Here is a 27,980-nt window from a genome sequence, read left to right as displayed (position 1 = left end):
CCAATTCTACTCCTGCTCCCTTTACCTCTCCCTCTTCCCATCCCTATTTTTCCCTCCTCCTCTTCCATTTTCTGCTCTTCTTCCCGTCGCTCCTCCCCCTCACTCTTTCCCTTCCCTTCCTCTCTCCTCTTCCCCAAACCATCATGGTCTATCTCCCCCTCTCATTCCCCTCCTCATCCTCTTACCCCTTGGCCTTACCATCTCTCCCTCCCCTCCCTTTCCATCACACTTCACATCTATTTCACTCTCCACTTTCCTCATCCTCTCCCCTCCCCCTTGCCTCCCCCTTCTTTACCCCCTACCCTTCCCCTCCCCATCCCCCTCCTCCTTTCCCTGCCTTGTTTCTCCCACACTCTTTCCCCCTTTCTCCTTCTTCCCCTCCCTATCCTCCATTTGGTCCCAGTCCCTATGCATCCCTCTTTCTCTCACACTCTCTCACTCCCTCTTTCCTTTCTGTCCCCCTCCTCCCCATTCCCTTCCTACCCTTTCTTCTGCTTTTCTGTTCCTTTATTTTCCCTTTCCCCCTTCATATTCCTCTCCCTGTCCTCTTTCCTCTCTGTCTTCCACTCCTTCCACCTCCCAAACTCTCCCCCTGATCCTGACTCTCAACCTCACTTTCATTCTACCTTTCACCCTCATCTTAAATCTAATCCTAATCACAGCCAAAACTCTCACCCCTGACCACCACTTACCCCTGATAATTGGTTAGAAAAAGAGGGAAGGTTCCTCAGAGTCCAGGAGCCTTTCTGAAGACCAACTGGCCTCTTAGGTGCCATCTTCACTCTGACAACTGACATAACTGACAGCTTAGCCTGTCAGTTAGGGGAAGATGAAGTCATAAAGCCATCAGAATTTCCAAAGAGATGACAGGTCTTCTCTGGCATCCTATCAGGTCTTGCCAGATCAAGGGTATGTCATAGCCAAAGACAAGCTAGCTGAAGTATAAGAGACCAACAGAAATAGCAATACCCCACACCTGAGGATCCCTGGATTAAACATGCAGAGTTCTCTTAGGCAGAGGTTCTTGAGCTCTGGGTCACACTGTCTGGGGAGAAATGAATAGATTGAAGAGGGGAGGCTTGCCCATAATAATCAGTTTAGAATGTGAGAATTGGCTCAATTTCTTTCTGAACAATTGGTTGGTGATCGCATGAATTTGTTGCACCCAAACTCAAGCATCCCAAGTTTGATGGGAAGTTGATAAAAACATGAATCCCTGAATTTGAGAGAGATTCATATATATGATATGCCAGTAAACAAATGATCAAACAATTAAAGTCACTGATTATATATGAGACTTGAACAGTAGAAAACATGGATTCTACATAACAATCCACAAGTGGCAAATTTATGGGTTTCATTACTCTTTCCAGCTAGGTTTTTATCTTTCTTAAAACTTGCAAGTGTGTTGACGGAATTCCAGAATAGGCTCTCTGTTTAGTGTTGAAAATGGGTTGTCCCATACCCCCCAAAAAATGGCCTTGACAACAAGAGGAAGAAAACAATTTTTCCAAAATTTAAAAACATGTAAAAAGTGCTAATGTCATCTTTTAAAATGCTAATAATATAACCTAAAATTTGAGGCAACCAATTCATTCACCATTTTGTGTTAGGCAAAGATTGTCTATACTTTGCTAAATCACAATGTCTAAAAGCTCCATTTCTGAAGGGCCATAGCTTTTCTGTCCTGGTTGAAAGAATGAAATTAATTCATTCTTACATAATGAATTGACTTCTTACCAAGAAGAGATCTTTAGATAAGACACTGCTATAGCCCTTAAACCATTTTAAACAGTAAAATATAATTCCTTCTACAAGTGAATAGAATTACCTTCTACTTTAAAACATTATTAATGCAAATAACAATAAACAGTATATAGACATGATTGTTTTGAGGGTCATAGCACTTACTGACTGAAAAGAAATCTAGTCACTAAGGAATACAAGATTAAATCCCAACAGATTGATATTTCATGTGTGTCTTTTAAGTTTTTATTGTCACAACTTGATGGACAGGGTTACATTTCACTTTCCTGCTATTACTCAAAGACTTTTCAAGTCATTATATGATAAGCAGGTGGAAGAGGTAGTTTAACTCAAATCCTCTAGGAGGATAATCTTCACTATCTCATCTGACATTGCAGAATTACATGAAATATAGACATATAAATAGCTTAGTTGCAGGCAAAAGTATATTAAAGGATTCTAAGAGGAAAAGATTAATCTTAGTTTTCTCTAGTTTTTCAGAATAGACCTCACTTAGATGACAATTTTGAACTAGGAATGAAGGAACATTTAGATTTGTTAGCAAGTGACAAGATTGTACTTTATCGTTCTCCATATGAACATTGACCATACGGATGGAGAATTCTTGTTTGGGGCCTCAAGTTGCAGAAACCTTATTTGCTTTGACATTTTTTCCTTTATTTTTCTTGTATAAAGATAGATCCATGATTTAAATTTAAAATCATAAGTAGATATAATGTGCTGCACAATTCAGTATAAAATAGCTGTCTGATGGCAGTGGCACAGCCCAACTCTTTAAATATTGCATCACTGTTCAATACTAACAATACAAGTAGCCTTTGACATACAACTGTTCATTTATTGACTGTTTGAAATTACAACAGCACTGAAAAAAGTTACTTACAACTGTTTTTCACACTTGTGACCATTGCAGCATCCCCACGGTGACAAGATCAAAATTTAGATATTTGGCAACTGACTCATCTTTATGACAATTACAATGTCCTACCTCATGTGTCACTTTTTGTGACCTTGTGACAAGCAAAGTCAATGAGGAAGCCAGATTGGCTTAACAACCGTGTTACTATCTTAACAACTGCAGTGAGTCACTTAACAACTATGGCAATAAAGGTCATAAAATGGGACAAAATTTACTTAACAACTGTCTCGCTTAGCAACAGAAATTTCAGGCTCAATTGTGGTCGTGAATTGAGGATTACCTATACCTTTATACAGAAAGCTTGAAATCAGATTTAATGCAACTTTTATTTTCAGAGCCATTCTTAGGATTATTATATACATTACTTTCATTAAAAAAATTCATCATTTGATGAATTTACACTTGGACTGTAATGATGTGGACAATAAAAAATGAGATATCTACCGTACCATCATTGGTATTAATTGTATAAATAAGATTTAATGCAACTTTTACTTTAAAAAAAAACTCTTAAAATCCTTCTTATGTGTTCACCTCTCTCCCTAACAACATTTAGCAACAAGATTCATGCACAAACTTAGCAAGCAAAAAACTTTTTTCAGTAGAAAAGAGTTTCAAATACCTTCACCTGCCAACTGGAGCCTTGCACTTGTATTCGGAACTGGATTAAGTGTGTCCTTATTTAAATTATCTCCCCCTAAATTTTTTAATTGTCACATTTTCTCTACTTTTTTATACCTTCCCAAACTTTTAAGCTGTCCATAAGTCTTCAATAGGGAAAAAAAATTATATCCTTTGCTGGTTTGCTTCTGGATGCCATTTTAGATCAGTTGACACTCAGAAGCATTACATTTTCCTCCCAGTAAGGATATATAGGATTACTATTCTAATTGCCATTCTTTCCATGTGGAAAATATGGATGCAATCTCTAGGAAGGAGATCCTAGCTTGTACTCAGATGCACATATAGTTGTCCATTTAGCATCAATTTGGCCTATTTTGCTCAGAAATAACTGAGTGAGAAACAACAGGGTAACTCAAGATGCCCACAATCTACTGTAGACTTGTAGTTCTTCTCATGAATAAGGGTCTATCTATCTGCCTGTTGTTTTTCCATTGAGTCCACTAGAAGCCCCCAAACAAAAAACAACCAAAGAAAGGAAAGCCCTTACTTGAAATGACATATAGCCCCATCTAGTGGCTAGAAGAAGCAAAACCTCCCAGCATGAAGAATTGCCAAATTCTATTGCCACCAGTCTTGTGACATCTGAAAGATTCCTTGTAAGGTGATAAGTGACTAAATGGACCATGTGCTACAAAAGGGATGCAAACGTTTAAGATGTTTGATAGTTTGTGAGAAAAATAAAACTGCCTGATTGTCTCATCTCTTAGATGTCAATCACTGGGTTTGGTTGCACCCTTAGCAGGGGTGAAATCCAGCAGGTTCTGAAAGGTTCAGGAGAACCGGTAGTGGAAATTTTGAGTAGTTCGGAGAACCAGCAAATATCACCTCTGGCTGGCCCCAGAGTGCGGTGGGAATGGAGATTTTGCAGTATCCTTCTCCTAGGAGTGGGGAGGGAATGGAGATTTTGCAGTATCCTTCCCCTGCCATGCCCACCAAGCCACGCCCACCAAGCCACACCCACCAAGCCACACCACACCCACCAAGCAACACCCACAGAACTGGTAGTAAAAAAATTTGGATTTCACCACTGACTCTTAGCGATAATCTTGGATAGCAAAGGTGATCAACGAGCAAGAACTGGAGCTCACAACACCAGACATGTCACTGGAAGGCAAAAGTCACAAAACTGCATCTTGCCTACTTTGGCCATGTCATGTGGGGGAATACACTGGAGAAAGTAATTGTCTTTGGAAGAGTTAATGGTTAACAGGAAACAAGGCCACCAAAGAACATGGTGGCTGGACATCATCAAAGCTGACACAGCCAAAGTATAGAACCAATCAAAGAAGTAGTGCAAGATCAGAAGATGTGGAGATATCTGGCGTCAGAATCACCAAGAGTCATGACTGAATGGATAACATCATCACATCATCATAGCCATAATCACTTACCTACCATCACATACTATACATTGCCTGCAGCCAGAAACATATATTATGCTCAGAAACCTAACAAATGGTGATATTTAGAATTGATTGTGATTTTCATTAGAGTTTACAGTAAGAACTATATATATATGTAGGTCTTTGGTTATTCGGGTTTTCTCCCGCGTAAAATTGGAAGTGTCTTGGCGACGTTTTGACGAAGTCTCATTCATCATCTTCAGGCTTGTGTTTTCGGCTTCGTGCTTCTAGGAGCAATGTGTGATCACAGCTATTTCTTCCTTTTAACTGCCAGTGGGGGTGTGAACTGATTGGGTGGGAGCTTGGCTGTGCTCTGATTGGATGGGGGGTTGGCTGTGCTCTGATTGGATGGGAGTGTGTTATATATATATATATATATATATATATATATATATATATATATATATATATATATATATATTTCCCCGATCAATGGGCTGATGGGGATATCTGGATAGACCTTCTTCCAAAGGCCCCCATTTTGCAGCCATGCTAGTTGCTTAACCGTGCATTTTGTACATATGAAAAGTTGTGAGAACAGCCCTCTGTATAAAAACATATTTTGCATGTAGAAAGTTGCTGGGCTCAAAGCCTGAATGAAAGAACTAGCTTTACAATTATAACCTGGCTAACAGAACACAGGTGCAGATGTTGGTTATAGTCATTACAGTTGAAATCTATTTATTTGTTCATTCGTTTGTTTTATCAATCTTTACTGCTCAATATGTAACTCTGAGTAGTTCCAATAAAAGAGAAAAATACATATAAGATAAAATAAGATAAAAGGCAAAATAGATATAATACCAACTTAAAAACACACAACAGTTCGGAATCATATATATTTTATAATAAATTAAAATTGGTGGACACTGACACTGATTGGTATTAAACTGATCTGCATAACCCTAATCAAGTCTGAGAAGGCCCAAATAATGGAGAAATGAATGAGGAAACATATTCAACAATTAAGCTCTGGATTTAGGGCACTTACATGCTTTCAACAGAACCATCCCATTTTAGACAGTAAAGTGAATTACGCTACTTACATCAAAATCAAGTAGTATAGTCTACACTACTGCATCTTTTTCTTTCTTTCCTTCCTTCCTTCCTTCCTTCCTTCCTTCCTTCCTTCCTTCCTTCCTTCCTTCCTTCTTTCTTTCTTTCTTTCTTTCCCTCTCCTTCCTTCCTTCCTTCCTTCCTTCCTTCCTTCCTTCCTTCCTTCCTTCCTTCCTTCCTTTCTCTATATAGCTACCCATCATTCAAAGCAAGTGACTCTGGGCAGTCTACAACTGAACTAAAAATTAGTCATACAGTAAATACAAAACTGTTAATATGGTTTGTCACAGCCAGATGTTTAGTCTGGATTTGGCATTTTTATCTACCTGTCGGGTCCTTCTCAAAGGCTAGGATAGACAGGTGGTATTTGATGGTATGAACGGTATTGTTGCAGGATGTAAGATGATGATGCTTAAAATATATTTAAAATCTATAAAAAACAAAGTTAAAAAGAGGAAATTGTGAGAGTGTTAATTTCCATCTCACTAGTACACCACTTCCTTAGAGTCTCCAGGCTTAATGGCACACAGCCAGGTCTTGCAGGACCTTTGAAAACTTAAAAATGATGAATTCAATCTCACTTCAGGGGGGAAGTTATTGTATAATGTGGGTGTCAGTGGACAAAAAGGCCTATTGCCCAAGGCCTGTCAAATGTAGCTCCCTAGCATACGGAACCTGTTAACATGCCTTCTCTGCTTGAACTGGTGGGTCAAACAGATCTTATTGGAGAAAGGCAAACACACACACACGCACTGATCACCCATGCTAGGTAGTGCTTTAAAGGTCAAAAACAGCACCTTGAATTGGACCAGGAAACATACTGGTAATCAATACAGCTCATGGGGCAGAGACAGAGATGGCATTTAGTAGGTTCTGACCAGTTCTGGAAAACAGGTAGTGGAAATTTTGAGTAGTTCGGAGAACTGGTAAATACCACCTCTGACTGGCCACACCCCCATCTATTCTCTGCCTCCCGGGTCCCAGCTGATTGGGAGGAAATGGAGATTTTGCAGTATCCTTCCTCTGGAGTGGGGAGGGAATGAGATTTTACAGTATCCTTCTCTTGCCACGTCCACCAAGCTATGCCCACCAAACCATGTCACGCCCAGCAAGCCACGCCCACGGAACCGGTAGTAAAAATATTTGAATCCCTCCACCCGGCAGATATAACATATGAAACACACATAACTGCCTGAACCACTGCATTTTACACCAGCTGAAGTTTCCAGATACTGTTCAAGGGCAGTCCCCATATAGAGTCCATTACAAATAGGGCATGAGTGATCATGTGTAGAGCCCCTCGATCTAGGAAGAGGAGCAACTGGCGCACAATACCAAGTGGTGCAAAGGCCTTTCTAGCTACAACTGCCACTTGCTCTTTGACCAAGAGTCGTGAGTCTAAGTGGAGCACCAGATTGCAAACAGGTCTGTAGGATGCATTTAAAAGAACAACTTCACATTTTGAACTCATTCAATGTCATGACGGAGATGAGCAGTTCAAAAATGTAATAAATAAGTAAATAAATAAATTTTAAAAGTTTCTTCATGCAATGGTCTCCCTGAATATTTAAGATGGCTTAGTCACAGAGAGAATAACTGGCTTGTTTAAATTGTGATCATGAAACATCTAAGAATATATTTTTTTCACCTGCCAAAGTGATTATTGCTGAATATATTAATCAAAAGCCAAAATGCAGAAGTTGCCATCATAATCAGCAGTTAATCATGACATATTTTTCACCTGGTGAAGCCATTTTGTTGATCTGCAAAATATTCTTATATCTCTAGGCGAGAGGGCATGGCATTCATTTCGGGGAATCTACCCATTTATAATGTATGAATGGGAGAGGAAAGGAGGAAACCATTTGCTCTGGCATGAGAACATAAAAGCTTTCTGTCACTGGGGAAAGCAGAGTTCAGATGACAAGAAACAATCTACCGTGTGCTTGAATCATGTGGCAGTTCATCTGTACGTTCAAGCTTCATCATCAAATGTTAATGAAGCTTGATGTGGGATGTTCTGCATAACATCATTTTCATTTCTGCAGCAGATCAATTCATGTTAGCCGCACTCACGATGGGAACAGCAAAAGAGCAAGCTATCAAGCTGCTCTAAAGAATTGCTCTTTATTTATGCATGTGTAGGAAGTGATGGCGGATGGATGGTGGACCTGTTCAGCTTCTGCCTGCTCAGTTATTGTAGTAACAGGAACCGTTTACAGCACTGCGAATTATGTAAATATGTATCAGTCAGAAAATACATACAATAGCTCTGATGAAAATGTTGGTGAATGGATAGGGAGCCTGTTCAGTTCCTGCCTCCACAAACAGTAAGCGCTGTTTAGAATAATAGGAGTTAATGTCAGGGTAGATCAGGCAGGAACTATGATTTTTAAATGCCACACTCCTTCTGATAAATAGGATCACAAAGCCTTTATAAGTTATGTTGTATGGAAATTATTTCATTTACAACTTGGTGGATTTCCAAAGCAAGAGTAAAAAACGCAGTACAGTTAATACTCTCATGAAGTCGACTGTGTTTTGATAATGGAATATGGGTAGTCTGTCTTCTGTGCCCTAAACATACAAATGTTATAACTCCACAGTCTGACATGGACCAGGTTAAAAAAGAATTTAATTTTATAGCTTTTCTTCAAAATGGCATCCCACCAAAAAAAAAGCCCTAGAGACACGCTTGAGAAAGTTTTTGTCCACTATCTGAGCATTGCTCCCTATAGAACAGAAAAGCTAAGATCATGCAGCCCTGAAAGTAGGAGTTACCCCCCAAAATGTGTTTTTACACGTTTACTTGTTTCACGTTTATTAGGGCTATCTTGAAGACCCACACTATGAAAAAAATCCATAGTATGAAAAGAGCCTTGGCTTTTGGGTAGCATTGTGTTTCTTTGAACAACCAACGTATTTTAGAAACGAACACTTTGGGAATTTCGCTATGGTTATTGAATTCTAAACTGATTGAGTAGCAGTGATGAAATTCTACTGGTTCGGACCGGTTCAGGTGAACCATTAGATCCGATTTTCAGCCATGAGTGAACGGGTTCTCTCTTTCTTTCAGTGGGCCCACCCGCCCTTGCGTTATACTTACCTATATTTCTGCTTCCGAAGCCCAGCTGATTGAGGAGGCAGAGTGGATTGCCGCTTCTCAGCTGTTTTCCTTGCTCTCAGTTTAATTTTCTGCAAATTGTGCACGCGTGCTCAATGTGCGTCTGGTGCGCGTGCTCAGCAAACCGATTGTTAAACTGGTAGGATCCCACCCCTGGATAGAACTTGAGACTGGGAACTAGAAATGCAACCAGCTCAGAAAGTGGGAAGTGATTAGATAGTCTCTAGTTCTCCCACCCTTACCCCCTGCCCCATCTCATTAGCATTTTTCCTCTCCTAACATCCCCACCTGGAAATAGCAAACAAAGCCCGGCAGGAGAGACCCAGTTAGACTCCTTTGCCTTTAGCCACAAAATAGCACACAAGAAATGGAACAGATGGATCTTTTCTTATCTCTGCAACCCACATCCTGCCACTAAAACTTTCACCTGCTGTGCTTCTCCCTATTATTCAGCTGTTAAAGGCACAAGAACCCTAATATGGACATGCACCAAGGCAGCAACGATGAATAGAATGAGGCAGTTCACACCTGAGATCAAATCCCTGATCAGTACTGTCCTTACAGGGTGGTCTCCCAGGATCCAACCTATTTTGCAGAAACATTGGGAGGATAAGCTGTAATTAGCTCTAAGAGCCCTGAGAGAAACATTATTACCCGATATTTACCGCAGATGAATTTGCTGCTATGGGCCAGGTCAAAATCGACAAGCCTGGGGACAGGATATTCAGAAGAGCAATAATACAAATTGAACTATCCATTCATTCAGGGGTCTTTTCTCTGGATTGCATACCCCGAGCTGCTTAACTTTAAAGTGAAAAGTATTTTCATTCTTAATTCTTTTCTGTCATTTTGTTCTGATGCATTGCTTGGCCTTCTAGTCTGTTTCAAAACTCGTGCTAAATCAAACATCCTAATTATGATCGGGTGCTTCTTTCAGATGGTGTTGAAAGCATGCAAAATTCTTTATGTAAAGTCTCCACCATGCCCTTTTGAATGAACTGGCTCCTATTTGATCCTGAATTTGCAAAATAGCTGTTGTACTGCATGCATAATGCTGGAAATTCTTCAGACCCAGTACGATCATTTATATAACTTGATTATTTTTGACCCCATTAATCTAGGCCTTGGCCACTATTACATTCTTATATAGATGGGACTTGGTACACAGGATTCTAGCTCAGATTACTTTCAATGTTTCCTTCTCAGTAGAAACCCAAAGCAGAGTAAGGAAGCACATTTTGAAACAGTACATACAGTTCATGCATTGCCAAACAGCCTTTGCATTAATTAGTAGGGAAAAAATGTATTTCCATCAACAAATGACAGTTAAGTCAAATGTCTCATTTTCCTGCACGGAATTGAAGATCTGGAGAAAGTCTGAAAATACAAGCCTTCTAACAAACAATGTAGGGAAAACAGGTTGGCTAGAAATAGATTTGACTAATGATGTAATTCTTGAGATAATGTATACGAAGAGCTTTGAACAATTAAAAAATGCTCTAAAGGCTATTTAAATATTATGATAGAGAACTTTAGTGAATTTACATGCTGTATTTCAGGCATACATTTCAGCCAATGTTGTATTTCTGAGGAGAGGCAGGAAAAAAATTATAGATTATTTTTGGAATATCATAATTCACAAGATACATATGGACATACAGTATTATGAAGTATTATACAGAAATTCGTAAAATCTCTGATCTCCGTGTATTTCGCTGTGCCCTCAAAACCATGTTGTTCCGCCAGGCTGGGCTATCAATGTAAAGATTTTAATTGGTTTTAAATGGGATTTTAAATTTGGGGTTTTATAAATTGGGCCTATTATTTAATAATTTTAATTATTTTTAAATTTTGTCTGTCTTTGTGTTTTTAATTAGGCTGTACACCGCCTTGAATCCTTCGGGAGAAGGGCGGTATAGAAATAAAATTAATAAATAAATAAAATAAATTAGCTCAAATATAAAGGGAACCATTACATCAGCTCTGACTGCTACACAAAAGATGAAGTGTTGTATATTATTACTGGAGCAGAATCCTGTTTTATGTCTAAGAGGTGTTGCTTACTCTCCAAATGTCTACACTTTGTCTGAAGACATTGGGCTAAATTAGAAATATGTGGAATGTTAGGGGAGGGGTGAGGAAGTATTATGAGTAAAATCAGTGGATATCTGTGGCCCAAAACTGTCATTCCTCACTGTTTAATCCTAGGCATACAGATAGTCTTCCGATAAAGTTATTTTATATGTCAATTACAACAGGGAATTTTCTCATTAGTATAAATTTACAAAGGGATACTTAAATACTTTGGCCACCTATTGAGAAGGAAGGACTCACTGGAGAAGAGCCTAATATGCTGGGAAAGATTGAAGGCAAAAGAAGAAGGGAACGACAGAGAATGAGGTGGCTGGATGGAGTCACTGAAGCATAGGCGTGAGCTTAAATGGACTCCAGAAGATGGTAGAGAACAGGAAGGCCTGGAGGAACGTTGTCCATGGGGTCGTGATGGGTCGGACACAACTTCGCAACTAACAACAACTACAAAGGGATAAAGCATGATGATCTAAATCTGACTGCTGCATTTAGAAAAGCCCAGAGTTGGCTGATGATCTTGCACAGTCAAGATCCAGAATCAAGGATCAAACTACTTTCTGTTTGTCTTTTTCTCATACACAGATGTAGTTCATTATTCCTATTATTTTGTTTTGTTTTCTTTTATTGTTTTATTATTTTATTTTATTATTATTTAAGATTTACTCTTCAATTCAATTCACAGTCTGGGACTGATAAAAACTTAACAGTTCAAGTCCTAACCAAGAACTTAAGTTAGCGTCTGAGTATGTAGGCAGTTCTGAGTAAAGTTGTTGTTGTTGTTGTTATGCCCTACAACAGATATGGATATTACACATTGTTCTCAGCTTTTATTCCTAAAAGAGAAGATACTATTGGCCCACAATTTACAACCACAATGGAACCCAGAATTTCAGTCACAAGTAAGTAAAGGCACCATGCCACCAAGCTTGATTTTATGACTATATTTACGATAGTTATAAAGCTAGATACTGCGGTTACAAAGCAAATCACATGGTCATTAAACAAATCCATTCTTCTGAAAGGACTTTTTTTTTTGCAGAAATCATGGTCATGTGACTGTGGGATGCTGCAACTGGTTGTAAATATGACCCAGTTACCAAGTGCCTGAAATACAATCATGTGACCCTAGCCGACAGTCATAACTTCAAAAATGGGTTGTAAATAGTTTTCTAAAACTGTGTCATAACTTTGAAAGGTCATTAAATAGCCAGTTGTAAGTCAAGGACTACCTATGTTAGTCTGGACGAAGAATGGAGGCAGTATAGCCCTATTTAAATAAGATTCAGATTATTTGGCGTTTATTTTATAATCATACTCTTCTTATTTCCACATTTCAATTCCTCCCAACAAATATTATGCAAGTTTTATTAAAATGAAATAATCCTTTGCTTGTTCATAGTTTTTTTAAAAAATTGTAGGCTTCTTAAATTGAATACTTTGCTGCATTAATGTTGCCTTCCTTATTCCGTATCTCCATCAATGCGAACATTTTCTCTAGAATGGTTTTTAAAAAGGTAACTTTTCCTTTTACTAGTAGGAAAAGTTCTTGCTTTACAAGTATGTAAGTGGAAGACAGGTCTGAAGTGGTACTTAACTTAGCTACTTAAAAAGTATCTTGTGGCTTAGCCAGGAAGATAAATAATGGGAAAAGATCTGCTATTTAAGCATTGGACTCACCGATAAATCGAAATGACAAATGTGATCCCAAAAGCAGAAATCATTTGCAGTTTGCAGTTTCTATTTTATTGTTTCTCCCTTTTGATTCCTGGGAATTTCAGGGCCCTTAATGCTTGTTCTTTCCTTTCCTGTAAAAGTAGGCAAAAGACAAATGGAACTGGGATGCTTTATCAAGACCAAATTTTGTTGAAATATACAAATGTGACAAGGATCATTACAAATAAATTGGATTTACTATTTGTTTGTCTTTAATTATGGATGTTTATGAATCAACTGTTACAACTCCCGCTCTAGAAAAGCTAAAGCCAATTAGCCTATGATTTTTTTTCTGTAAAACAAGGAGAAAATAAAAGGATGGTTAGAAAAGGGTGAAATATCTAGTGGAGGGGAATAAAATAATGGTTCCTCTTTATCAGGTGGACTTTTTTTGTTTAAAAAATATGCCATGCTTCAGATGTTCAAACAGAACATTTCTTTTAACAGAGCATTGTGCCTACATCCCTGATTCTGTTAAAAGAAATGCTCTGAGCATGGTGTAATATTGATTTTTCCAGAATGGCTAAAGAATGGCTAATCACTAAAGGCAGCACAAATTATTTGGTACTCAAATCATTAATTTCTCATATTCATATGAGAATGTTCACATTCTCAAATTCCTCCTTGGAAGTCATTTCAAGACCTCTCCCACTTTTCTAGAAATGTAATTACAGTTATTCCTTCTTATTCCCAGGGTGTAGTAAAATGTGAGGAAGGTGGGGAACAAAATGTGGGCTTGAGGTTCTTCCTCAACAGCCTACTGATCTATGCTTTATGTGTAATCTTGCTCTCTATTAACCTGTTCCTTCCAGTGTTTAATTGGCTGTGATGAAATGAAAGGCCTTTTAAATAGCAGCATCTAAGATCTAGGCCAGGGGTGTCAAACTCACCTCGTCACGTCGTCACGTGATGTATCATGACTTTTTCTCCCTTCGCTAAAATGGGGGTGGGGTGGCCAGCGCATGATACACCCAGCCTGCAGGCCGCGGGTTTGACATCCCTGATCTGGGCCAATGATGAAGGCCTTTCCTTGTCCTCTAGTATTTGGATGGTAGAACAGAAAGCATATCATGCCAGTGTTTATTTTCCTGAATTTTGTTTTTATTAAAACAAAATTGCTCAGGAGCAGAGATGAGGTGATGGAAGGAGGAAAAGATGGGAGGACTTTTAGCCACATGAAACTTTCTCAGAGAGAACTCACAACTCCCAGAGGCAAGCCATTCCAGTGATTAATTATTCCCACTGTCAGGAAATTTCTCCTGAGTTCTAGGTTGGATCTCTCTTTAGTGATCTTCCCCCAATTACTTCTTGTCCTGCCCTCAGGTGCTTTGGAGAGTAGGTCAACCCCCTCTTCTATGTGACAACCCATCAAATACTAGAAGACTGGTAATGTTATAGACGTTAAGAGACTGCACCGTCCTGAGTTGGATAGGGGAGGGAAGAAGTAGTTCAGGGTAATCACACTCCAGAGTCTCTCAGGATATATCCAATAGGTAGAAAGTTATAGCTTTAGTATGGCAAGATTCTGTCCACTAGGTGTAAGCTAATAAAGGATTGCACTTGATTGGATTTCATTCTGTCTCTAGGCTTGGGCCTGACAGATTGGCTCATTGCGTCTATAACCACCTGCACATATTAAATTTCTAAAATAGTACAGATGATTCAATTGTAAATGTATTTTGCTCTTCCTTCCCTAGAAGTTTCTTTTCTGAGGAGTTTTGCTTCCTAGGAGAGATAGAAAAAAGGCTTCCAAAGAGTTAATGAAACTAGAATATTTAAATATAAATATATTAGATAACGTTTTTTTTTTTTAAGTATGGCACATACAGTAGTTTGATCTTCAGGATGAACACAGAAAAGAGTGAAGCTTTTGCATTTGACTGGGTTAACGAGTGACAGTGCATGTGTCCTTGAGATAAAGTGAATCACTTTGTCAGAAGGTGGCTGTTTATTTATTGCAAGTTCAATATCATTTGTAGAATCAAATTATCCATTTCCTGAGATTTCCTATTGTAATAAGGAAATTAGAAAAAGAAAATTGACTATGTTAGATGTGTTCTATGTCATGCACTAGATCAATCACAACTTAAAGTAATTCGGGAAAACTCAACTTCTTCCAAATTTAAATGGAGAAATTCCCATAAAGATATAATTCTTTGCAAATGGGTAACAAATTGTAGCTATCAAACTTCAGTTATGCAGTTTCTAAAATCACAGGCCAAAATGCACGACAACCCTTTGGAAGCTAGAAAAAAGCAATCAGTTTGAGAGCCAGTTTGATATAGTACTTAAGGTGCTGCCCTAGAAACCAGGAGACTGAATTCTAGTTCTGCCTTAGGTAGGAAAACCAGCTGGGTGACTTTGGGCAAGTTACTCTCTCAGTCCAATTCACCTCATAGGCTTGTTGTTATGGGGAAAATAGGACAAGGAAGAATTATCAATGTTTACCACCATCAGTTGTATATGGAGAAAAAAATGGAATAAAAATCTTTGAAAAAGGTTTTGATAGCCAGAAATTATTCTCTGTTACACTTCACATCAGGGGTGAAATGTAAAATTGGTTACTTCCTGTTCTGTCGGCGTGGCTTGGTGGGGGGGAGGGGGGGTAATGTGACTGGGTAGGCGTGGCCAATTTTTTTTTTTTAACTTTTCAAAGCATTTTTTCTGCAAATGCAAAAAAATGCTTTGAAAAGCCTCTGCCGATCAGGCAACTCAGCTGGGATCGTCAGAGAGACTTTTAAAGCATTTTTTTCTGCAATCTCTTCAGCGGAAGAGGTGGTTTAAAAAAGCTTTGAAAAGGCTCTGACGATCCCAGCTGAGCCGCACGATCATCAGAGGCTTTTTTTTTTTACTTTTAAAAGCATTTTTTCGGCGGAAAAAGTAGAAAAATGCTTTTAAAAGTAAAAAAAAAGCCTCTGATGATCGTGCGGCTCAGCTGGGCATGGTGGAGGGGGGGATGCAGGGATTTTTGCTACTGGTTCTCCGAACCACCTGCTGCCATCGCTACTGGATTGGGTGATCCAGTCCGAACCGGGACCATTTCACCCCTGCTTCATATCTACTTGTATATTGTTTGTACCACTATTTCCCCATAGCTACTACTATGTTGCTTCTTCTCTTCTCTTCCACAAATTAGTGCTAGGATTAGTGAGTACCCAATCAAGCTTTACACACTAACAAAATGATATATTATGTCTGACAATGTGAAGCATCACCCAACTTTAATAAATATAACTCCTGTAGTCTTACACAGGGTATCAAATTTTACTATTCAAGAGCAATGAGAAATTGTGAGAGAAAGAGGATCATTTTTTAAAGAACTGCATAAAGCACTCCAATCAGAATATGAGTTTGAATCAGAGGTGGGTTTCAGCAGGTTCTGACCAGTTCTGGAGAACCGGTAGCGGAAAGTTTGAGTAGTTCAGAGAACTGGTAAATGCCACCTCTGACTGGCCCCCACCCCCATCTATTCTCCAAGTCCCAGCTGATCAGGAGGAAATGGGGATTCTGCAGTAACCTTCCCCTGGAGTGAGGTGGGAATGGAGATTTTACAGTATCCTTCCCCTGCCACATCCACAAAGCCATGGCCACCAAGCCATGCCATGCCCACAAAGCCATGCCCACAGAACCGGTAGTAAAAAAAATTGAATCCCACTACTGGTTTGAATGCCAATTTGGTCACTCATAAAATATCTTACCTCAGCTATTTGGAAAGCCACTCCTTTAACTTGTTATCTTCTTTTTGAGGGTTTTGGATAAATTTGTATGAAAACATTTTACATCAAAAAAGTGCTCATAGGGAAGATACTAACAATATTTTAGAAAAATAGACACCTGGGAGTTTTATGCTATCTTTTAAGCCAATTATGCAGTGAGAGTGAGAATTTTTATTTTGTGGGAGAAACTTGTACACCTGTTACATTGGCATGCCTCTGTATAAATAAACTGTCAGAAGTATAGGTAGCTGGCTGGGAGATTATGATCAATGAAAAACTCCTTTGTTTTGGTTTCTGCTCCGTTGATAGCAACAGTATTATAAAATCTTTAAATACTTCATCTGTGATAGAATGAAGAGGACCCTTAATTGAGAAAATAATATAATTAGATTCACTGCAGAATGTTGCACTTATAAAATGGCACTAATACTTGACATGATTCTATCTCTCTGTTAATGCAACCTAGGAGTGCATTGGCTTTATTTGACTACTGCCACATACTGCTGGCTCATATTTAAGTGGTTGTCCACTAGGACTCCAAGATCCTTCTCACAGTTATGCTCTTGAGTCAGGTTTCATCAAATCTGTACCTGTACATTTGCTTTTTCTTGCCTAAGTGTAAAATCTTATTTTTCTCTACACTGAATTTCATTTTGCTAGAGAGAACACAGTGTTCAATGAGATCTATCATCTTGAGCCTATCTTCTGGGGTGTTGGCTATTCCTGCCAGTTTAGCGTCATTTCAAATTTGATGATTTTTTTTTTTTTGCTTTAATTTATATGCCGCCCTTCTCCGGAGACTCAGGATGGCTTACAATGCGTTAAGCAATAGCCTACATACTTTTGTATATTTATACAAAGTCAGCTTATTGCCCCCACAATCTGGGTCCTCATTTCACCTACCTTTGAAAGGATGGAAGGCTGAGTCAACCTTGAGCCTGGTGAGATTTGAACTTGCAGTAATTGCAAGCAGCAGTTGTTAATAACAGTGCTTTAGTCCACTGTACTACAGGCTCTTATTCCCCTTTGATTCCCTCATCTAAATTATTTTTGAAGACATTGAAGAGTATTGAGTAAAACAGATCTTTGTGGTACACACTGCTTACTTCCCTCCATGTAAATGTAATTATATTAAGGACTACATATTAAGCATGGTTTGTCAGCCAATTATGAATCCATCTGGTGGTGATCCTGTCTATCCTACATTTTTCTAACTTACCAAGTAGTAGTTATGGCATTGTTTTGACTTCAAAATGATTAATGAATTTGTTGCCTCAAATTTTAGGCTACATTATTGTCTCTCACTGTTTGAGAAAGTTGCATAACATTTTCAGAGATTCTTCCCATCCTGCTTACAATCTTTTTGGACTGTTGTCTTCTGGCAGAAGATACAGATTTTCTGAATAGTTTTTATCCCAGAGCTATAATTGCACTCAACGATGAACTAAAGGGCCACCATCAGTGAGCTGTTGGATAGCATTACTTGGTCTGTTGTGTGGATGTTTGGGTGGTTTAGGGGTGGGGAATTTGTGGTGGGTGGGAGTGTGTTTGGGGATTATTATGTGTGTTGGACCTGGTCTTTGGGTGTTAAGTGAATTTCGTTGTATGGATATACTGTGTATACACGTACAATGACAATAAAGTTATTTGTTTATTTATTTATTTATTATTTTTTTAAATGATATTAGCACTTTTAACATGGCAGTTAGGCCTGTTTTTAATTTCTGCAAAACTTTTCTTCTTCTTCTTGTCAAGACCATTTCTTTTGGTATGGGAGAACCCATTTTCAACACTAAACAGAGAGCCTATTCTGGAATTCCCTCAACATACTTGCAAGTTTTTTTAAAAAAGATACAAACCCAGCCATTTGCCATTTGTGGAATTTTATCTAGAATCCATGGTTTCTACTGTTCAAGTCTCACATGCAATCAGTGTTTTTAATTGTTCGATCATTTGCTTACTGACGTACCGCATATACGGATCTCTCTCAAATTCAGGGATCAAGGGTTTTTTTTATCAGCTTTCCACCAAACTCGGGATGCCGGAGTTTGAGGGCAACAAATTCATGTGATCACCACCCAGTTGTTCAGAAAGAAATGGAGCCTCAGCTAGATTGTGACATATCTTGATCTGGTAAGATCTGATAGGATGCCAAAGGAGACCTATCATCTCCTTGGGAATTCTGATGGCTTTATGACTTCATCCTTCCCTAACTGACAGGTAAACTATCAGTGATGTCAATTGTCAGAGTGAAGATGGCTCCTAAGAGGTCAGTTGGTCTTCAGAAAAGCGCCTGGATTCTGGGAAACCTTCCCGCTTTTTCTAACCAAATATCAGAAGTGGTGATAAGGGTGAGAACTTTGGTTGTGATTAGGGTTAGGTTTAAGATGAGAATGAGGGTGAAAGATAGAATGACAGTGAGGTTGAGAGTCAGGATCGAAGGGGGTGGAAGGTTGGGAAGTGGAAGGAATGAAAGACAGAGAGTGGGAAGGGAACTGGGAGAGGACTATGCAGGGGGAAAGGGAAGGAAATGGGACAAAGAAGCAGAAGAAAAGGTAGGAAGGGAATGGAGAGGAGGGGGGACAGAAAGGAAAGAAGGAGGGAGGGAGAGAGGAAGAGAGAAAGGGATTCATTGGGAGGTAGATGGGGAAGAGGGGAAGTGAGTGAGGGGGAGGGGAGCAGGAGAGGATCCATCTGGTGGTGATGCTGTCTATTCCACATTTTTTTTAGCTTACTAAGAAGAAGGTTGTGGTCTACTTTGTCAAATGCCTTATTGAAATTGAAGTATACTATGTTCACAGCATTTCACTTGTCCACTAATGTAGTCACTTTGTCAAAGAATGAAATAAGATTTGTTTAGCATGATCTGTTTTTGACTAACCCCTGTTGGCTTCTGTTTATAACTTTGCTTTTGGTTATAATTTTTTTCTCTTTAAAATTTTCATCCATGGAAGCTCAAAGTTTGTTAAAATCAGCTCTTTTAAAGCCTAAGACACTGGTCTGATTATATTCTATTGTTTGTGTTTGCATTATATTGAATTCCAATATGACATCATCACTCTCACCCAAAATTCTGGCAACTTCAACCCCCTCTATCACTTCTTCTCTGTTAGTAAGAATTGGGTCCAGTATAGCTGTCCCTCTTGTTCCCTCTTCTACCTTTTGGATGACAAAGTTGTCAGCTAGGTTGGTCAGGAATCTGTTCGATTTCCCACTTGATGCAGAATTTATCTCTCAGTTATTGTCAGGGTAATTAAAGTCCCCCGTTAGTACTGTGGTGTGTTTCCTATATATATTGTAGGAAACATTGTCATACATTATTTTTCATTGTGTGCATTGTCTTTCCTTGTGTGACAGTAGTGTAACAGTCAAGCATATTTTTGTAAAAGAGCATCTTGGTCTTTGTATGCCCTCAGGTAAGAGGTGGGGGGAAGGTATCCTTTAATTTCCGTCTTTCAGAGCGAAAACCCAGCGAAAACCCTTAATACATTGTATATTAAGCAGTGATAAAGCTGACAACCAAGCCAAGAGGTCAATTCTTCTATTCAGTCACCCTGTGGACTCCAGTATGTGGCAAGTATGCAACACCTTTAGGCAGACAGGTAGTGCTTGGGCTTTGGTCCTCAGCAAGAGAAGAATGCTGGGGGTGCTTGAGTCAGATTCTGGGATTTTGGGAAACTCCATATGCCTGACTAAGGAATAGATATCAGAAGTAACAACTTCTGTGTTTTTAGACTTCAGCTAGCTTTCCAGTCATTCCTAGAAATCTTTCAGAGTGGTTGATACTATGAAAGCTGTGAAACAGCGTAACGGCATTTATTTAGTTTCTTTACATCCTTACAAAGACATTCTGAATGGAAACAAAATTGAGAGCCTTAATAAAACTAGCCCCTGGTTGAAGGAAGAGTGACCATTCCAAAATTACACTTCACATTTCTCCCTTGCTGGCAGGATTCCTTATATGGAGAAAATGCATAACTCGATGTTTGTGTTTTCTGTTTCTCTAGTTGTCTGATTTTCTCACAAAGCTTTGGGATGATCTTTAATTCTATAGAAATTTAATTCTGTCCATGTGTTTCTGATTTGGTCCTAAGTTCAAGGATTCATTTACTATGAACCATTCCTTTCCCAATTCTTTCTATTTCTAATAGCCAGGGAAAAAAAGAAAAGTATCTGTCACAGACATTGTCAGGAACAAAACAAAAGAAAGCTTTAGGGTGATCCCTTTCCCTCCCTCCCTCTCTCATATATACACACACACACAGAGGGGGGGAGGGAGGGAGAGGGAGAGAGCAAGAGCAATGAAGAGAAATGGAACATGTATTCCTGATCCAAATAGGCATAAATAGAAGAGGGTAAAAGAGATATATTTCTTACCCTATTTTTTATATGGAACAACCTGGGCTGTGCATCCTAATAATTATCTTGCAAGGAACCATCCCACATGCATTTAAATGATCACAAAGACAGTTTCAAAATTCTCGAGAGATTACTGTATTATGCCCACAAGTCCCTTAGTGTAAATGCACAAAGCAAAGAAGTAATATTAAGCACTAAGTTCTTGAAAGATGTTCAAAGCTTTCTTGCTTCAAATGTAATTGGTCACATCTATATGATAAATTCTTCTCTCTTTCTATACAGCCATCCTTGGCCATAGATAGTAGCTTTTTAAAAAGGAGATAAAATAAATATGCATCCAAATGTCTGTCTGTATAAAAAGAACTGAAGCAGGATATGAATGCAAGTGAAGTGAGTAGCAAAACGAAAAGATGAAGAAGGGAAAAAAGTGAAGATGGACATTCTTGAGCAGAACTTCCTACAAGTAGAGTAGAAAAGTTGCTAAAAAGACAAATCACAGGCACTTAACTTGTATCAAAAATAATTCTTTTGTCAGGTCATTGTTGCATGTTCATTTCTTAAAATCCAATTAATTGGAGACATCTGACTGATTCCAGCCGCACGCTGGACAGAAGCCAACTTTTCTCCCCATCTCCTTTTATCAGAAAGTTCCTCAAATGGTTGCTATAATTGAAAATACATCTCTAAAGATTATTGCAGGGGTGAACTTCAAAAATTTTATCAAGGGGTTCTCTGTCCGGTTGCTTGGTGGGTGTGGCCATGGTGGGTGTGGCCTAGTTGGCCTCTTGCATCATGGAAGGGTGTTTTTGTCCTTCCTGGGCTCCGGAGGCTTTTCTTGAGCCTCCGGGAGGGCGAAAATGGCCTTCCCAGGCTCCGGAAGCCCTCTGGAGGCCAGAAACAGGCTCGTTTCTGGCCTTCCCAAACTTCCAGTAGGCCCATTTTTTGCCCTCCCTGAGCCCAGTGGTGGGTTGCCCCCGGGTCGCACTGGTTCTATAGAACCAATAGTAAAACTGGCAGGAGGCTCCACCCACCAACCCCGACGCCATCAAAACACTTCTGCGCATGTGCGGAAGAGCATGTGAGCAAAGCGAGCGCGTACATGCGGCCCCGCTACGAACCGGTAGTAAAGGCAAGTAGAACCCACCCCTGCCTGAGCCTCTGCACACCCTGCACTTACCTGCATCTAAAACAGGCTGCATGGAGACTCCTGGGAAGGGCGGGGTGAGGTGGGTGGGGCCAGCCAGGGGTGGTATTTGGGGGTTCTCTGAACTGCACAGAATTTTAGCTAGAGGTTCTCCCAAATCCCTGCAAACCCCCAGCAGCCCACCCCTGGATTATTGTAAATTAAAAGTGGGTATGTCTGAGAATAATGACATCCTAGGTCCAAAGCATTTAGTCTTTTGTAGATCATAAAAAGCATTCTCTTGTCCTCAGGACAAGCTGCATGCAATCAAAATTAGTTATCAGCAATAGGGAAAAAAAATTTCCTGTTCCAGCCTTCCCAGATTTTGTACTTTGTAGATATGCTAGTTTATGTCAGTTTAGAATTCCTACTCAAGTATTCTCAGATAGCATACCAGTGGAATTGTAGAGAGACATGTCTGCAAGGCGCCACATCAGGGAAAGCTGTTCTATAGAAACTGAAAGTAAATAGCTTTTTGCCTGGATTATGACAGTGTTAATTGTGAATCCATATACCTATTTCAAAAAAGAAAGAAATTTTTCTCCACTAGTATTTTTAAAAGAGCACCTTTAGCTGCTCTACAGTATGAGGAAAAAACAGGATGTGTCCGTGTCCATGTGTGTGTGTGTGTGTGTGTGTGTGTGTGTGTGTGTGTGTGTTACGAGGTTGCTACCTGTTGTTGACCAGAAAAAGCAGGAAATCAGTGTGAAATTTCACTTGCTGGATATAAGATGAGGAACAAATAACAAATCCTGATGATTTCATCTCTAGCAATTTTCATGGTTACTCATGAAAGCAATTCTCTAGAATTGCTACCTCAAGGAGTTCTGGCAAATTCTGTTTGATGCCTGGCACAGAGGTTATTCCACATGCTGCGATATTTGCAAGCTGCAATAAGAATGATCAGGGGAGGTGGTGTAATAATATCGTGCCACCAGGAGGATTACTATGTGAGAGCATAAAAGCAATCAGACCGGGCCAATATCAGGGGATGACAGGCATAACTAAAGGCATGGCTTCCGAGGATAATCCAAAACCACTACTTAGCATTATTTACTAATTTGGATTTCATGAATCAGATTTAGCTAAGTTTATCGTGCTTTGTAGAACAAACTGGCTTTTTCTTGTTTACCAAAATTGCTCCTTCCCATTTGTCTGTTTTACACTTGTGTTTACTCCAATTGCTTTTACAGTCTGCATACAATGCCACCCAGGAGAGATAAGGGAAACATGTTTTCTTCCTATCTTCTTCAACTCATCTGAGAAATCCCAAACACCCTTGTGAAGTAAATTAGAAGCAAATCATAGCTTCTGTGGGTCACAGAGTCCAACACAAGGACACCAGATAAGACCTCTTCGCTGGGTCTAAAATTAATAAATTATCCTATGAACAGTGAATTAAGAAATAATTGCATGCCCTTTCATTTTGCCTACACAATATTTGTTCTCTTGCCATTGGCTGTATTGAAGCAGAGTGGATCCATCCTGACGAAATATAATAAGAAAGCCCTGTGGGATGTGAAATAACCCATTCACACGTGAAAACCGAAATGCTACAACCATTATCACACATTTTGTTTGAAAACATTACAAAGATACCAACACACATTTCTCTACTGTATTTTGTCCACATTGTCTCTAGCTCCTAAATGTGTTCAACATAGTGATCGGTTGCAGAGAGCAGTTTCAACCTATTGGCCTTAGTTCTGAAAAGGAACTCCAGGAAAGCCAAAAGAAAAAGAAAAAAAGTCCAAAAACATATGCAACATTTGTAGAAAGGGGGCAGAGCTTCAAAAGGTCTGACTTTTTGTCCCCCACCAACTCACCTGTTAATCTTAGTTAATCTTAGTTAATCCACAGTTATTTGACAATTGCTATTTACCATCCCATACCTGAAAACTTTCAGCATTCCATGAATCGACTGATTATTATTTTTTTATGATATCTTGTAGGCATCCCTGAAAAGAAAAATATTTTTGGATATATGCTGTCAGGAAAAAGACAGTACATTGTTCATTCAGTGTATGAGGTACAAAAGTTTTTTAAAAAACATGTTTCAGTGTCTCCTTTGAATAAGTAAAAGAAAATGTGCCAATCATAGAGGCCTTGCCTTATACTTACCTTGATAGCTCTGTAAAATACCCTTGAGAATCAAACTGGCTTGCAATTCATAAATAAACTTTCTTTATTCTGTTGCTATTCTGCCATTGGTCATTTAAATGTAACACACCAGGCAGAGTAAACTTCTGAAGAGTCGAATAGTACCAATTCTTGTTCTCTTTTGGTATCTGTTAGAAAGAGAAAAGCAGAACCAATTCTTTTTTTTCCCTCCTTGACCTCTAAATAATAAATGTGTATTTTAAAAACTAGATGACAGAAGTAATTGCTGAGATAAAAAGCAAAGTGAGAAAAAAATCGAATGTCATCACATTATAAAAGTGATGAAAATATAAACCATGAAAAGATCTGAACAGGAGGAAAAATACTTGGTTCCCAATCATTTGAAAAGCATTTTTAAGGAAACAATTTCAGTAAAAGTAATGCATTTTTTTTCCTCCCAAATTTGAAGGGGAAAAAGTCTTTAGCAGTGTTTGGAAAAGATTGGGAAGGAAAGGTGGCAAAACGCTTCAGGGTAAACTTGCTTGTCTAAATTGGCTTTTGTTGTGCCTATGCAAATCTCTTAATAATTCATTTTTTCCAGAATACATTAATGCATAAAAAAAAAGCTAGCACTTGAATTTTAAATACCTTCTACCGTCACTTTGCATTTGACTTTTCAGGTTCAAACGTTTGGACATGGCTGCATCGATAGCCCTATCCACAACACCTCCGCTGCTTTCATTATTGGTTTTAGGGATGATACAGATCCACACACAGAAATATGTTCTAGACACACAGAGATCGTGTGTACAGAGTGTGATTACAATACAGGTAGTCCTCGACTTTTGACCCCAATTGACCCCAAAATTTCTGTTGCTAAGTGAGACATTTGTTAAGGGAATTTTGTCCCATTTTATGTCTTTTCTTGCCATGGTTGTTAAATGAATCACTGCAGTTGTTAAGTTAATAACAAGGTTAAACTTAAAGCACCTGGGAGCAGGACAAGAAGCAATGGGTGGAAACCAGTGGTGGGTTGGCCTCAGTTTGCACTGGTTTTATAGAACCAGTAGTAAAACCGGCGGGAGACTCTGCCCACCAACCCCAACATAATCAGAACGCTTCTGCACATGCGCAGAAGAGCGCGCACGTGCAGAAGAGCGCGCACACGCAAGCGAAGCAAGCATGAACGCGTGGCCCCATTGCAAACTGGTAGTAAAGGTAAGTAGAACCCACCCCTGGTGGAAACTAATCAAGGAGAGAAGCAACCTAGAACTAAGGAGGAATTTCCTGACAGTTAGAACAATTAATCAGTGGAACAACTTGCCTCCAGAAGTTGTAAATGCTCCAACACTGGAAGTTTTAAGAAGAGATTGGATAACCATTTGTCTGAAATGGTATAGGGTTTCCTGCCTAAATGGGGGGGTTGGACTAGAAGACCTCCAAGGTCCCTTCCAACTCTGTTATTCTAAGGTTGTTAAGTGAATCTGGTTTTCCCCATTGACTTTGCTTGTAAGAAGGTCGCAAAAGGTGATCATGTGATCCTGGGGAACTGCAACCATCATAAATATAAACCAGTTGCCTAGAATCCAAATTTTGGTCACATGACCATGGGGATACTGCAATAGTCATAAGTGTGAAAAATGGTCATAAATCATGTTTTTCGGTGCTGTTGTAACTTTGATCGGTCACTAAATGAACTGCTTTCAATCGAGAACTACCTATTGTTATGTAAATGTTTAAATCTTTGAGAGAGTCGATCATAATCTGTTAAAGGTAGGGTTTCCAAACAGATCAGAAAGTTTGATGCAATATCAGATTCATTGATATGGCTCACATCTATTAAGAGTGGGAAGCTGTAGCTCTCCAGAACTTTTGAATTCCACCTTCCATTAGTCTAGTCCCCAAAGGCAATGTCTGGAGAATCACAGATTTCTTCTTTTCATAAATTCTCCAGAATAAGTTAACATTGTAAGTTGATGCATAAATGATGGCAATGAGGGAATCAGCCACTGGAACATATGAACTTATGTATCATAATGTGTGCATTTACCCTACCATATCCTTTAATTCCCATTAAAGCAGACATGAGCAATTCATGCTTTTACATAGGTAGCCCCGAATCTCTTTTTTGTTAATCCTAAAAATCGAACCACAGATTTTCAGGAAAAAGTTACAGAAAAATCAGGGCATTATTTTCTGCCAATTTTGCCTTTTTATAAGACAGAACAAGACTTCTTTTAGGCTTAACACATTAGAGGAAAAATAGTCCCTCAAAACCTCCTCAGAAACTGTAGCCCAACCATTTCAGTGATATTGTTTTATCACTGCATCATGCACGATATTTCTTGGCTGTCTCTCATCTCCCCAAATAGCTTCAGGTATATGAAAGGTTACTTCCCACCCTGCATTAAAGAAATGTTTCTGTTCGAAGAAATAGAAAGAGGTACGTTTTGAATATTTTCTGAAAATCATATTCTCCCACTTTTGCCAGTTTCTGATAAAAACCCTTTTCAGAAAAACAAGTGTGCTTTACTGATAAACTCAAAGCATTTTCTGAATACCATTATTAGTGTACCAACTCTGACTTCTATTTTGCTGGTTTAATGAAATAGCAGTTACAGGAAGGAAGGAAGGAAGGAAGGAAGGAAGGAAGGAAGGAAGGAAGGAAGGAAGGAAGGAGGGAGAGACAGAGGGAGAGGGGGAAGGGGAGGGGAGGGGAGGGAAGGAAGGAAGGAAGGAGGAACGGAGGGACAGAGGGAGTGGGGAGGGAAAGAAGGAAGGAAGGAAGGAAGGAAGGAAGGAAGGAAGGAAGGAAGGAAGGAAGGAAGGAAGGACATTTACCTATGGACTAAGAGCACATTCCTGTAAATGTTTACATAAAAGAAAGCCCCATTATGTTCTGAGGAGTTGATGTCCAGATAATAATGCTTCAGGTGGCAACCTGAAACTTCAAAACTAAATATGCTGGGAATAAGCTATATTGACTTGGCAGGCTCAATACTTCACTTCAGAGAAAATGTACTATAAATCTCACAAATGGGAATTTTTTTCTTTTCTTTTTTTTACTGGAGCTATATATCTCACCGTATATCTAAAGGCAGAGAGAGAGAGAGAGAATTGCAAACAAATACACAGATAACAGGGGAAGGCAAACAAGTAGTTCTAAAAGCAGATTACAGCCCAGAGACATAAATGTGCCTTGTTATTGGAAGATGCACCTTCCCCTTTAAAGCATTGCTGGGAGCATAAAACTTCCCACAACATTCTGCATTGGTCACTGCATCTCTGTAAGAAGGTGCTTTGTATCTCTGAGTTAGCACAAGAGCCATTAGATGGGAGGGTTGCTATGGTAACTGCTCTCTCTCTCTCTCTCTTTTTTAATTGAATAGCATAGTAAGTAGTCTTGTAAAACCCACCAACCCAGAACTTGCTACGGCCTCGAGGCAGCTTTAATTTAAGCACCTTCTTGTTTTGTCTCTTTTTTCTTTCCAGATATTGTGAAGCTTTTGCACACATCTTAACACACACACACACACATCCAAAGACCCACACAAACAGCACACACAGAGAGAGGTTGGCTTTGAGGCCAACTGATACGAAAGTCCCAGCCTGCCATCTCCAACACACAGGATTGTGACCATGGAGAATGCTTAAGAAAATGCTCTTATTCTCCCCAATCTTCTCAGATGATATTGATACTGCTATGGGTTCCTAACACTCACTGATTTCCGTTTTATATTTATTTTATAGGATTTCTAACATTTTGTTTTTTTAAAATAACAAATGCAATAGTAAACATCTTATTTTACCCCTCCCTTATAACTGCCCACCAAATGTGTTGCTAGCTGGCTGGGGATTAAGGAAG

The 27,980-nt window shown here is 39.1% G+C and overlaps 2 long non-coding RNA genes across 3 annotated transcripts in view; one reads left to right on the top strand and one right to left on the bottom strand.

Moving 5' to 3' along the window:
• The window catches only part of LOC132709167 (uncharacterized), a 125,220-nt gene that overhangs the window by 62,902 nt on the left and 34,338 nt on the right, over window positions 1-27,980 (bottom strand). Inside the window, exons 3-4 of the long non-coding RNA XR_015733295.1 lie at window positions 24,137-24,303; window positions 12,722-12,849 (exon numbers count right to left, since the gene is read on the bottom strand). This is a non-coding gene — a long non-coding RNA (uncharacterized LOC132709167). The remainder of the gene's footprint in view (window positions 1-12,721; window positions 12,850-24,136; window positions 24,304-27,980) is intronic.
• LOC117672527 (uncharacterized) overlaps window positions 18,692-27,980 on the top strand; it is a 53,089-nt gene continuing 43,800 nt past the window's right edge. Inside the window, exon 1 of one of the 2 annotated variants that reach the window (XR_015733293.1) lies at window positions 18,692-18,742. This is a non-coding gene — a long non-coding RNA (uncharacterized LOC117672527). Of the gene's footprint in view, window positions 18,825-27,980 lie in introns of both variants that reach the window. The other variant, XR_015733294.1, reaches the window with a different exon arrangement.

Source organism: Pantherophis guttatus, chromosome 3, assembly GCF_059756535.1.
Source record: "Pantherophis guttatus breed Tessera chromosome 3, ASM5975653v1, whole genome shotgun sequence".
NCBI lineage: Eukaryota > Metazoa > Chordata > Lepidosauria > Squamata > Colubridae > Pantherophis > Pantherophis guttatus.
The sequence above is the reverse complement of the archived record's forward strand: the minus strand, read 5'-3'. Positions and strand labels throughout refer to the sequence as shown.